Genomic DNA, 15000 nt, shown 5'->3' with positions numbered 1-15000 from the left:
CCCACCCTCTCTCCTCTCTTCCTCTCCCCTCCCATACCCATCTTCCCCCTCTCTTACATCCACCTTCCCCTTCTCCCTCCTCGTCAACACCCCCTCATAAGCTCATCCCACCACACCCCAACACACTCCTACTCTACCTTCCCACTCCACCCCATCCAATTCCTTACACCCACCACCCACCCCTACCCACATACCCCACCCTACCCACATACCCCTACCTCTACCCCACACTCCACCCATGCCTTCCCCACCTCCCAACACCCTCACATCACACCACACCAATACCCTCGCATCACACCACGCACACCACACCAATACCCTCGCATCACACCACGCACACACTACAACTGACCAACTACTTTCTCTCTTTCTCCCTTCCCCCATTTTCACACTACATACGTCAAGATCACCAGCAGTCTACCTCCCACACACAGCCCCTCGTTCCCGATCACCGTTTGTTATCTCCTCCTTTCTTAGCTCTCCTGAAATAAGAATTTCTAACTTCCGGTCAGTCATTGTTATGATCGGCCATTATTATGATTGACCGTTGACTGAACACTATTCAATCTTTTTTCTCCGTGTTTTTCTCCTTGTCTCCGTATTCTTTCTGTTGAAGAGCGTAGCTCGAAACGTCAAAGACTTTCCGTATTCCCGAGCGTCATACTAATATATACTTTTGTTGTTTACACCACCTGTCCTCGTCTGTTGTTATTATTTGTATATTCTCCTATATATATATATATATATATATATATATATATATATATATATATATATATATATATATATATATATTGTCTCCGTATTCTTTCTGTTGAAGAGCGTAGCTCGAAACGTCAAAGACTTTCCGTATTCCCGAGCGTCATACTAATATATACTTTTGTTATTTACACCACCTGTCCTCGTCTGTTGTTATTTTTTGTATATTCTCCCATATATATATATATATATACACACATGTATGTGTATAATTGTATATATGCACACATGTATATATAATACAAATACACACACACACACACACACACACACACACACACACACACACACACACACACACACACATATATATATATATATATACATATATATATATATATATATATATACATATATATATGTATAGATATGTATATATATGTAAAGATATGTATGTATACATATCTATACATATTCATTTCTACCTATATATACAACTATATATATATAACGTGATTAAAATCAAAATAAGCAACAAGGATATCCAAAGTTAATGCAGTACGATCGTTTCATGCGACTCCATTTAATTGAGCAATGAAAACATTACATCAAATATAAAATGTAGAGCAATCTTCAGCTGCACAAAGATATAGAAATTTACTGAAATTACATTTGAACAGAAGGACATATCTTTATAATTTTTTGTATTTCTCCTTTCTACTTGGAGAGTTTAGATTTAATTATAAAAATATGTCCTTCTGTTTAAATGTAATTTCATTAAATTTGTATATCTTTGTGCAGCTGAAGATTGCTCTACATTTTATATTTGAAGTAATGTTTACATTGCTCAATTAAATGGAGTTGCATGAAACGATGTACTGCATTACCTTTGGATATCCTTGTTGCTTATTTTGATATATATATATATATATATATATATATATATATATATATATATATATATATATATATATATATCTATACTCTTTACTCTTTACTCTTTTACTTGTTTCAGTCATTTTGACTGCGGCCATGCTGGAGCACCGCTTTTAGTCGAGAAAATTGACCCCAGGACTTATTCTATCGGTCTCTTTTTGCCGAACCGCTAACGGACGGGGACGTAAACACACCAGCATCGGTTTTCAAGCGATGGTGGGGGGGGGACAAACACAGACACACAAACACACATACATATATATATATACATATATACGACGTATATATATGTATGTATATATATATATATATGTATATATATTTATGTGTATATATATATATATGTAAAGGGAGAAAAAAAATATATGTTTATGCATACGTTTTTTTATATTCTCATAAGGGGGCGGGGTGCTGAAAAATTCCTGGCATAGGGTAAAAGAAAACCCAGGATGATCAGTTAATCACGATTTTATTCAACACATTCCTCTTCTCAGATTCACGCACTTATTGCTGCAGTCTTTCAGTTGTCCTGAGCCTTGTAAAAGAACTCAGAAAGGTTGGGCCTCCAGTCAGGCCTTACGCAATACCTTTAAAGCTAGGGCAAGGACATTTCAGCCCAGTCCCTATTCGTATATATACATCCAAAATTACACTTATGCATAAAAACGAAAACACACATATGAACAGTCACACACGCACACACCCAAAAGCAGACACATACACTCACAAACACACGCACCTTCCCACACACATTTGTATAAATTACAAAATGACATAGCGATGAAACGTCAACATGGCGGCCCAACCTGCAAATGATAGGAAACGAATCTCTATCTAATCGCGCAGAATCTTCTTCAGACTAACAGTTTATTGCTTTTCATGATACACAGGGTCTATCTCATGATTTACAAGTGTGGCTAATATAACCATCCTGAAAAAGGATGGTTATATCAGCAACACTTGCAGATCATAAGTCTTCTTGATTAAAAAGGAGTGTATAAAAAGAAACATATGCAATGAAAATACAAGTAAGATATATACATATCTGAGTATATATATATATATATATATAAAATTCAAATTACGATCAACGTAAACAAACAAACGAAGTTTGCTTTTAGAAGCGTTGAAATGTCTTTGAAAGTTAAAGAAGTGATTTTAAATTCTCAAACGCAGGATAATGCTAATAATATAGCCTGAACAGGATAAACTACCCCTATTTTGCAGAAAAAACGTGTAGGTGGACAGCTATGAGGCTCGAACTCACACCTCCATGATTACGCGTTTATCTCCGGAAACAGTTCCGCAACCATAGGATGAATTTGATCAGATAAAATGCTTAAATACTCTTGACTATTAATTCTGCCATGAAAGGAAAGCTTTGGGCCGGCGGATTTCCAACATATAGCCCCCTCACCCCAGATCATCACAGATCCTCCTCCATGTTTAACAGTTGGAAGAAGGCAATCTGGGTCAAATGCTTCTTTTGGCTGTCTCCACACCTATACTCGGCCAGTGGTCAGAAATAAGGTAAAGGATGACTAATCGGAGAAAATAACATTCTTCCACTGCTCTAGGGACCAATTCTGTAGATTTTTACTCCACTCTAAACGTTTTACAACGTTTGTTTCTGAAAGTAGTGAATTTCTGATTGCAGCCCTCCTGTTAAATCCGGCTTTGTACAGCTCCCGGCGAACAGTTTTTGTGGAAACTGGGTTCTCGAGGTGGTCAGTAAGCTCTGCAGTAATTTTTGGAGCAGTAATTTTGTGAACCTTTCTAACAATTCGTGTAAGAGTCCGACGGTCCCTATCTGAAAATTTTGGTTTTCTTCCAGAGTTTTGTTTCAACGAGGAGGTTTTTCCTTCTTTCTCAAAGGCTGTCATTACTTTCGAGACACCAAACATTTCGGCTGTTTTCGTTATGCTAGCACCAGCCATACGAACACTAATAATTTGACCTCTTTGAAAGTCCGATAGATCTGTCATTTTAATGACTTTTAATTATCTTTTTTCTGATGATATCTGAAAAGAAACAGCAACTTTAGCAAAACACATTAAGCAACACTAATAATAAATACATTTTTAAAAAAACATAAAAATAAACAAGCTTTTGACTGTTTTATAGATATTTCCAAATTATGATGCTAGGTGAATTTGAACTCAAAACACAGCAACTGGCGAAATGCCGATTACCGCTGGGCATTTCGTCCAGCTTGCTAACGATTCTTTTCTACTCAAGGCTCAAGGCCCGAAATTTTTGGGGAGAGTACCAGTCGATTAGATCGATATCAGTACGCAACAGGTACTTAATTCATCGACCCCGGAAAGGATGAAAGTCAAAGTCAACCTCGGCGGAATTTGAACTCAGAACTCACCGACGGGTGAAACACCGCTAAGCATTTCGCCCAGCGTGCTAACGATTCTGCTAGCTCGTCACCTTCGTCTGCCAAAATGATAATAACAACAACAACGATATCCATTCAGATTTATTCTAAATTTATAAGACAGTTTTTGTTTCATAACACCGGTGTCATATATATTTAGCGTTTGCATCGCTGTCTGTCTTGTACCTTGGTGTCTCTGACTGAGACTTGGGTACTGCTTGTATGAATGAAAGCATAGGCAAAACTGGTTGATATTTGTATTGAAATAGGGTCTTCTTGTTCAATCGCGTTGACCTTCATTAGTTACCTCTATTAGTTAAAGTCCTGTATATATTGTCAGTAATCCTATTGACGGCATACACGCTATTCACTGACATATGTATGAAATGTTCTCTGTATTTAAGGTTTGTTTACTTTCCTTGATGTCTTTTCATGTTTTATGATGACGTGCTGAGTTATTCATAGCAAACAGTGTTTATGTGTTTATCTCTGAGCGTGTATGTGGTGTGTGGTGTGTGGTGTGTGGTGTGTGTATGTGCTTATGTATGTACGAACGTTTCTGTGAAAATGTGTGTATAGGCATGCGCATATATGCAATGTGTGCGGATCTATGTGTATTAATTTTTGTGAGTGTTTGTATATATATATATATATATATATATATATACATACACACATATATATATATATATATATATATACATATATATATATATATATATATATATATGTGTTTGTGTGTGTGTGTGTGTGTGTGTGTGTGTGAGTGTGTGTGTGTGTGTGTGCATGTATATATATATATATATATATATATGTTTGTGTGCGTATGTATGTGTGTCTGTGTGTGTAAATGTATATATTATGAATGTAACGTTCATGCAAATAGATATACTGTATGTATGTATATATGTATGTATGTGTAACAGCGAGTGTGAAGGAGAGGGAGAGAGAGAGAAAATGATAAAGAAAGAAAGATAGATAGATAGGTACATACATACATACATACATACATACATACATACATACCTGGATTATGAATTAAAGACCGTCTACAACTACAATTTGTTTTCCTTTCCATATACTTCATTTATATACACAGACACAGAAACACACATACACACACACACACACATACACACACACACACACACACACACACACATATTGTATGTAGACTGATAGACTTTGTCGTGAAAGTAAATTATGATTACGTAAGTTGTTGCGTTCGCCCAGAAACTAAAATATTCACTTTGGGGCTTGAATTTCAGGTATTTCTTTCTATCTGTCTATCGATCTATCGATCTTTCTTTATAATTTTCTCTCTCTCTCACTCACTTTGATACATATATAAATGCATATATATATATATATATATATATATATATATATATATATATGCACACATATACATACATGTCTGTTTGTGTGTGTGTGTGTGTGTATGCATAGTATTTACTGAATATCGCCAAATTAACAAGTTATACACCTCCCTGAAAAGTACTTTCATCAAACTGGAACACCCGATCCAGTAAAAAGCCGAAAAGAGATGAAATATTCCAATCGAGGACCTCTCTGCTGTTGCACGGGCATTCATGAATATATACAAACATAGAAGGGAACATAACACACCCATACATACATACATACATACATATATATATATATATATATATATATATATATATATATATATATATATATATATATATATATATATATATACATATATATATATATAGACATACGTTCGTTCACAGACACACACAGACACATATATATATGATATATATCTATGTAAGTTTGTATATATTAAAACGTAAAATGAAAACAGAACACAAAGGATTCCGCGGTACACGTATTTCAAGCTTTATACACAAACAATCGTTGCATCATTATATGAGTATATAATTGATAGAAAGGATGGTTTAAAGCTATCGTCAGCCGCAAACATTTTTAGTCCCAAGATTACATCAAAAAGAAAAAAGAAATGGAGAGAGAAAAAAAGGAAAAGTGCACTTAGTATTATCCATTGTAATATGCTTATAAATACACACACACATACAGAAGAAATGCTGAGAGATTATCAATCTGGGCAAAATATTTCATAAGTTCTCTGGTGGCACACCTGGCTAACAATATCAAATTACTGAAGAACACCAGATAATCCTTTGGTAGGGTCACAAGTTATGGTTCATCACAATCCTATATTGTAAATCCGTGGATGGGCTTCAGATAAACTGATTTTTACAGAGTATGGCTCAGACGAAGCTATCTTTAATTTTCACAGGTCTTTTAATTTACCTCAAGTGATCAGTAGACCAATTGAGTAAACCTATCGATAAATGACTACTGGAGACAGCTGTAAGGCAAATTTGGTATAATAAGGGAATTATATGAAATGACTATTATTTTAATTTGTCTATTATGTATGTATGTATGTATGATTGTATGTATGTATATATATATGTAGGCACGTATCATAAAAGACTTTGCCATTTTACCCGAGCGTGAAACTAATATAATTGCTTGTCGTTCATACACCTGTCTTCGTCTTTGTTTATATATATATATATATATATATATATATATATATATATATATATATATATATATTTGTGTGTGTGTGTGTGTGTGTGTGTGTGTGTGTGTGTGTGTGTGTGTGTGTGTGTGTGTGTGTGTGTGTGTGTGTGTGTGTGTGTAGATACCTATATATGCATTTGTATATATTTATGTTTTACCTGTATTTATTTGTATATGTATGCAAGCATGTACCAACGTTTGTACGTTTAGTGTATATATGTATATATATGTTTGTTGGTATGTGTATGTATTACTAAATGTATATGTAGTTTTATGATGTTAGTTCTTTGTAAATGTTTATTATTTCAAACGGACATATTTTAAAAATTTATTTAAGTTTATTATTTTTTACCATTAATTAATTGACCCTGGGTATACAGGATTTCTCCCCCACCTCTACTAAAGCTAATGCTTGATTTAAGGTGTTTTTCGATTTTTACATGATTTTAAATTGTAATTGTAACTTCATATATAATCAGTTATTGAAAAAGAACGTTACTTGAAAGGACCAATGAAACAAAGCCGTTTTCAAATGTGTATCTATCAACATAATTCTATATTTATGCATATAACCATATTTTGTTCCATCCTCAACCAAAACTGTGGAACGTGAAACGCTGAAATAACAGTCTTTGTGAGATTTTGCAGCTTTACTAATAAAGTACACACAAATCAAACGACTAACTGCGACTACTATACATGTGGTGCCATATATAACAGTCATTATGTATGTGTAGCCGAAAGCCTTAGCGCAACAGTGCAATTATAGAGAACAACAACACGTTACACATGCACTCTGACCGTTTAACTGTGACGAAGTTTTTCTCTCACGATCCACTCACTGTCCACTCATTGTCCAGCCAGTATCAACACGGTGAGAACGTTGTTGCATAATCACACATCTGCCCCTACTTTGTATGCACGTTACTAAGACACCGAGGAAGAACAAATGATAAATTTGTATATCACTAATAAATCTTGACCGTAAAAACAAATCTCTTTTCCTCCAGTGTTTTTGTTTTATTAAGTGTTTTCACTTGACCTTCATCTGTAGTTTCATTGACTGGACAAAAATATCTCGCCTTCCCACGATCTCTCACTGTTTCTTAATGCATGTGCGCGCGCACACACAGAGACACATGTATATATATATGAATGTATATATATATATATATATATATATATATATATATATATATATATATATATATATATATATATATATATATATATATATATATATAAGTTAGTAAATAGTGGGGTTGTGTTAACACACAAAGTCCTTAAATGCAAAAGGCAACACAAATCTTTGAAAACATTATTAACCAATTCCAAACTACATACACCTCTTCCACCCCCATCAGTTAAAAAATGTGCACGCCCTAATTGTGGCACCTGCCCCCACCTACTTGAAGGCTCTGAATTTACCTTCAAACGAGGAACAAAGTTTAAAATTAAAACCAATTTCTCTTGTTCCTCGGGTAACCTCATTTATGTCCTTACTTGCGCAGGTTGCCAAAACGTCTATATCGGACAGACGAGCCTCCCATTACGTAGAAGAGTAGCTGTCCATAAGGAACAAATAAACCTCCCTCAATACCGCCAAATTCCACTCAGTGGCCACATAGACTCTTGCGCCAGAAACAAAAACCCTAAATTCATTATATTCCCTTTCTATCAATGTAAAGACAGAATCTCCACACAAGAAAGAATCAACAAGGAGAATCTTTTCATAGAGAAATTCCAACCATTTCTTAACACACACACCCCTCAGTGACCTTATTCCTCTATGAACAGACACAAACTTCCTGTTTGGAAAAAAAGAGTTCATAACTCCAACTAAAAACACTTGTCTCCCCTTACACACACTTCCTATTTTGACACCACATTTCCTGCTTAACACAAACTTTTAACCCTTTTTTAAAACCTAACAAAACCCTCAACCCTCATGCATCCTTATTTTTCCTACCAATTTATACATGAACTACTATTGAACTACAAAAGCTCAAAGACAATATAATGTATGGGTATATTTATTTTTTTATATATTATTGTTTTATATATTATTTTCTTCATTTTGTACTTCTTTGTAAAAAAACATTTTCATTCTCCTTCTTCTTGATAATTTGTTGCCTCGCAATGAAAACCGGTTAGAAAAAATCTTTATTAAATTATGCTTCCAGTTCAGCATTCTGGCTTTTTTTTTCCTTTTCCTATATATATATATATATATATATATATATATATATATATACTGTGAGTGATAAATTGAATAATAATTTCAATTTAAGACCAGTGGACTAGCATATAAAAATATCTGATAATTCAGAAAAATTGTATTACATGCGTATAAGAAGGGATGACCACTAGGTGGACATCCAATATGCCAGAAAGAGGTCATTAACGACCGAACCACAAAAGAAAAATAATGTTCTCCAGAAAAAAATTCAGCAAAATACCAGAGCTTAAGCGGGCAGGACAAAATGAAAAATATATAAAAACTAAAGAATTAATTGTGTACCGGGATTGTAATCAATGGTCTGTTGAACTTGCTGGATAAACACGTGTTCTGATGATTTCAGAGCGTTTAGAATGTTTTTTTTTATGCTTTGATACTGGCGATACGTTTCCATCTTCAGTCTCTAACTCCTTACAAACTTTGTAGACGAATGATCAAGTATTTTTCAAAAATCGAGATATTTCTAAATCGCTATACTCAACTTCTATAACCACAATAACAGCATGCCTCTTCATTTCTTGAGTAAGCTGTAGGTCTGCCATTATTATTTTCTGAAACAAATATTATAGAGTTAACAAAAGAAATGTAGCAATGACCCCAAAATTTGAATAAGCTGTGTGTCTGCTATTATTATTTTCTCAAAGATTATACAGAGTTAGCAAAAAATGCAGCAATGACCCAAAAAAAGCTACGTCCACAAATACCATACGCACCCTGAATATATATATACAATATATATATATATATATATATATATATATATATATATATATATATATACAAATATATATATATATATACAAATATATATATATATATACAAATATATATATATTTATATTGTTGTCGTAAGTTCACGTAGACTTGAACACTGTAAATATATAATACGATGTTGCAAAAACCGAAAACATTGTTTAATGCAAGACCCAGATTTTACAAGAGTTCGACGCAGAGGAATCACAAGGTCACCAAATCTTGCACCCTTGAACTCTAAACTAGAAGGCGGAGAATTCGTGTGCTCGTAAGCCGATATATAAAATGAAAAACAAAAGTAAAAGAATACAAGAATAATAAAATATAATCTATTAAGTATCGTATTAATATATGTTTATTGATAAAAAGCTAATTTAATCACACCTGAATGTAATTTATCAACGATACCGTCTTTATACAACTGTTTTCCAAAACGAGCTAATATCAAATTCACTGAGAACGTTCCTTAAACATACAAATATGTTTAAACAGACAAATAGAGAAACACACGAACACACACACACACACACACACACACACACACACACACACACACACACACACACACACACACACACACACACACACACACACACACACACACATTTGTCTGTTTATATGTATGTGTGTCTACCTACATATAGAAGCGTATATGTATATGAGCGTGTACACAGACACAGGACACAGACGACACACATAAATATGAATACATTTGTGCATATATAACCACAAATATTATATATAAATATATATATATATATATATATATATATATATATATATAAACAAAGCACAATATGGAACAAGAGCGTAACAGGCGACAGTAAAGCATCCGGACAGATAGACGATACAAAAAAGGACAGGAAAAAAAAAGGGCGGATCATTCGGAGCTTTCTATCTTCAGTCGGGTAACAGATCGTCGTTGCAGTTTCGACCGGTTACACTCGAGACTGCTCCAGTCTGGCCGACTCCCCAAAAAACTAAGCTAAGAGCACTAGATTCTTTGGAAGAAAGCAAGCGAATGTATACGAAATGAAGGACGAACAAAAACAGAGAAAAATGGTACAGAATTACAAATACAAACAACAGGTGTCTTTCGACTAAGGACGAATTAAATTAAGCTGGCGTTTTGGAGCAATCTTAACACCTTAGTCACATTTAGCGACATTTATGATTCTCCTCTTCAGTGAAATATTGCAGCCTGTTGTTTATATTAATCTCATATCTTTCTTTCTTTCTCTCTCTCTCTCTCTCTCTCTCTCTCTCTCTCTCTCTCTCTCTCTCTCTCTCTCTCTCTCTCTCTCCCTCTCTCTCTCTCTTTATCTATCTATCTATCCATCTATCTATCTATCTATCTATCTATCTATCTATCTATCTATCTATCTATCTATCTATCTATCTATCTATCTATCTATATATATATATATATATATATATATAAGAATAAGTAAATATTCAAAATAAATATTCGTAAAGATGTTATTTTACCATTATTATTATTATCAGGGGCAAATCTAAATAATCGATAATAGCAATAACAATAACATTAGTGGCAGCAATCTTTCTGTAAGATTAATGGTTTAGCAGGAGGTTTTTACTTCCACTTCTTTGCAAGCTGGTGCTTCGAGTATCCTCTAATGGAATAAATAATAATGATAATAATAATAACAGTGTATATGTAAATGTATATATATATATATATATATATATATATATATATATATATATATATATATAGTTAATCCAAATAAAAATACCTTCTGTGCTTTCTGTTTGCCTGTGTACTTAATATATGTCACTTGTTCATTTACAACACGTTTTTTAAAATTATATGTATATATATATATATATATATATATATATATATATATATATATATATATATATATATATGGGAGAATTCACGAAAAAATAACAAACGAAGACAGGTGGTGTAAACAACAAATGGATGTATTAGTATAACGCTCGGGAATAGAGAAAGTCTTTATCGTTTCGAGCCTATGCTCTTCAACAGAAAGGAACACAGAAAGATATAAGGTGAGAAAAAAATATGTGTAGTGGTCACACATGGTCCTGGTCTTAGTGAGTCTGCGTGACAGCTCAATGTCCTCTATTATAATCTCGGGACGACCAGAACCTTGTGAGTGGATTTGGTAGACGGAAACAGAGAATCTCGTTGTATATACCTATACATATATATATATATATATATGTGTATATAAACATATATATATATGTATGTATATATGTTTTTATGTATTATGTATGTATGTATGTGTGTATGTATGTACGTACGTATGCATGTATGTATGTATGTATGTATGTATGTATGTATGTATGTATGTATGTGTTTATGTGAGTGTGCCTGTGTTCGTCGCGCCGCCATCGTATAACAACCGATGCTGATGTGTTTATTTCCCCTTAAAGCAGCGGTTTGGCAAAAGAGACCGATAGAATAAGTACTAGGCTTACAAAGAATAAGTCCGTAGGCCAATTTCTCCGATTAAAGTCCTTTAAGATGGTGCTTCAATTTGGCCGCTGCCAAATAACTGAAACAAGTAAAACAATAAAAGAATATATATATGTGTATGTGTGTGTGTGTGTGTGTGTGTGTGTGTGCGTGTGTGTGCGCGCGTGTGTGTGTGTGCATGTGTGTGTGTTGGTTCCAGTTGATCCGATCAACGGAACAGCCTGCTCGTGAAATTAACGTGCAAGTGGCTGAGTACTCCATAGACACACGTACCCTTAACGTAATTCTCTGGGAGATTCAGCGTGACACAGTGTGACAAGGCTGGCCCTTTGAATTACAGGTACAAGAGAAACAGGAAGAAAGAGTGAGAGAGAAAGTTGTGAACGAGTACAGCAGGGTTCGCCGCCATCCCCTGCCGGAGTCTCGTGGAGCTTTTGGTGTTTTCGCTTAGTAAACACTCACAACGCTTAGTCTGAGAATCGGAACCGCGAGTCCGCTGCCCTAACCACTGAGCCATTGCGCCTCCTATACATATATGTGTGTGTGTGTATGTATGTGTGTTTGTGTGTGTGTATACACACATACCTGTAAACATAATTTCATACTTACGTTCAAACGTATTTGCATATATACGTAAACATATAGAGCGCTCAACAATGAAAGCTTAAGAGAGAAAGAGAGGAAAAGAGAGAGAAAGAAAGCGAGTCTGAGAGAGAAAGGAAGAGAGTGCTTGCGTGAGAAAGAGAGATAGAGAGTTAGAAGCAAAGAGAGCGAGTTTGGGAAAATCGCCGAAGGAGAAAGAAGGAAACAAACAAACATCTCTTTGTGTTTATTTTATTGGCCTCGGAAGAAAGAACGGCAAAATTACCGAAGCGGGAATTGAACTCGGAAAGCGAAGAGACTACAAAAGGTTTTCTTTGACGCTCTACCGATCCAGATAAATATATGTCTATGTAACAATTTATGTACATGTAATTAAAAGACACACACACACACACACACACACACACACACACACACACACACACACACACACACACACACACATGTTAAGGGTTTGTGCTTAGGCTTACATATGTATGCGTACGTGTGTTCGTAACTATATATATATATATATATATATATATATATATATATATATATATATATATATATATATATATATATATATATATATATATATATATATATATATATATATATATATATATATATATATATATATATATATATATATATATATATATATATGTGTGTGTGTGTGTGTGTGTGTGCGTGCGTGTGTGTGTGTGTGTGTGTGTATCCATGTATATGTGTTTGTATACACATGTAGCAGCTATATTAAAAAAATATCGTTACACATATTCTCTGTCGCACACACACACACACGTTTGCCTCTCCTTCTACTTACAAACAGTGTATGTATAGACGTATGTTATTATCTTATCACCACAAACAATATCTTCGCAGACAGGGAAACAGGAGTGAGTTCGACTAAGTTGAGTCTTGCGCTGAGATTTTACCAACGACCACATTACTTCCACGACAGTCCGCTAAGACACTTTTTGTAATCCCCTGCATTTCAAGAAAATCCGATTTGCATTTATCGCGCATTTTTAGAAAGTAGATTGATTAATAAATTTATATTAATTTACAGCATGATATATCTATAGGTTTTAGCCAATGTTCATCTGAATCGTTTTTACAGAAGAACAATGGTTATCAGGTATGTGAAGGCTTATGGCCTTGTGGTTAGGGTGTTGTACTCATGATTGCCAGTTCACGGGTTCAATTTTCGGAGGTTGGTGCGTGTTGTGTTCTTGAGCAAAATACTTCGTTTCACGTTGCTCTACTACTTTGTCGGGTGGGGCATGTCAGAGAATATTTCCAATATTTCCTCTGCGTGTCGTATATAGGGATCAATTGATTAATAAAACTGAACTATTAGAGTAGATCTCCTCCCGTATCTATTGGAACCTAATGCAAGCCTTCAATATATGTCTATTTTTCTTTATGATTTGTATCAACATAACACTTCACTTGGTGACCGGATTTCGAAATTTGACTGGTAACATCTTGTGTTCGGGTTACTTATATTCCTACACCTATCACAGAGCATATTTGTTAGCCTGGTTTAACTTCATCTACAAAGACCTTATAAAGTATTTCACTTAGATTAGTTATCCTTTTTTTACTTTAACACAGACACACACACACACACACACACACACACACACACACACACACACGTACATTTTGATTTAAATTTATATTACAAACACGCGCATACAATACATAATCATATATACATATGTGTGTGTGTATGTGTGAGTGAGTGAGTGATCGTGTGTGTGTGTGTGTGTGTGATTGTGTGTGTGTGTGTGTGTATTTATACGGAAGAGGTCACAAACCATCAGACCATCAATGTTCGCACCAAATACCGTAATACTTATCACCGTAACAACCTTTCTTAGAATCCTCTGCAGGTGTTTGGCTCAAGAAGAAGATGACAACACTGGCTGAGTCATTGTTCTGCATCGTAAGCTCTCTTCTATACGGAAATTCTACGATTACGCATGCGTAAGAAATGACTAGGTTGTGACTGTAAATGTGTGAATCGCATTTTAAAAATAAAATTTGTTGTTGTTGTAGTTGTAGTTGTCATTGGTTTCTTTGTTATTGGTCATGAATTTTAGCCCATGGTCGGCCGTGATTGAGCAGATATAGGATCGAGGCATTAATGCTATCACTCTCAAATCTTATATTTATTTATTTTCTATTTATTTAATATATTTTTAAATCGATGCAGGCGTGGCTTTGTGATGGCGAAGTTCTCTTTTCGGCCACGGGTTTTTGAGTTCAGTAACCCTGCGCAGCAACTGAGGAAAGTGTCATTTATTTTCGTTAGGAGACGACCCATGGAAATGAATTTAGTAAACG

Source organism: Octopus bimaculoides, chromosome 8 (genome assembly GCF_046866305.1).
Source record: "Octopus bimaculoides isolate indiv1 chromosome 8, ASM4686630v1, whole genome shotgun sequence".
Classification (NCBI taxonomy): Eukaryota; Metazoa; Mollusca; class Cephalopoda; order Octopoda; family Octopodidae; genus Octopus; species Octopus bimaculoides.
This window is presented reverse-complemented; position numbering follows the sequence as displayed.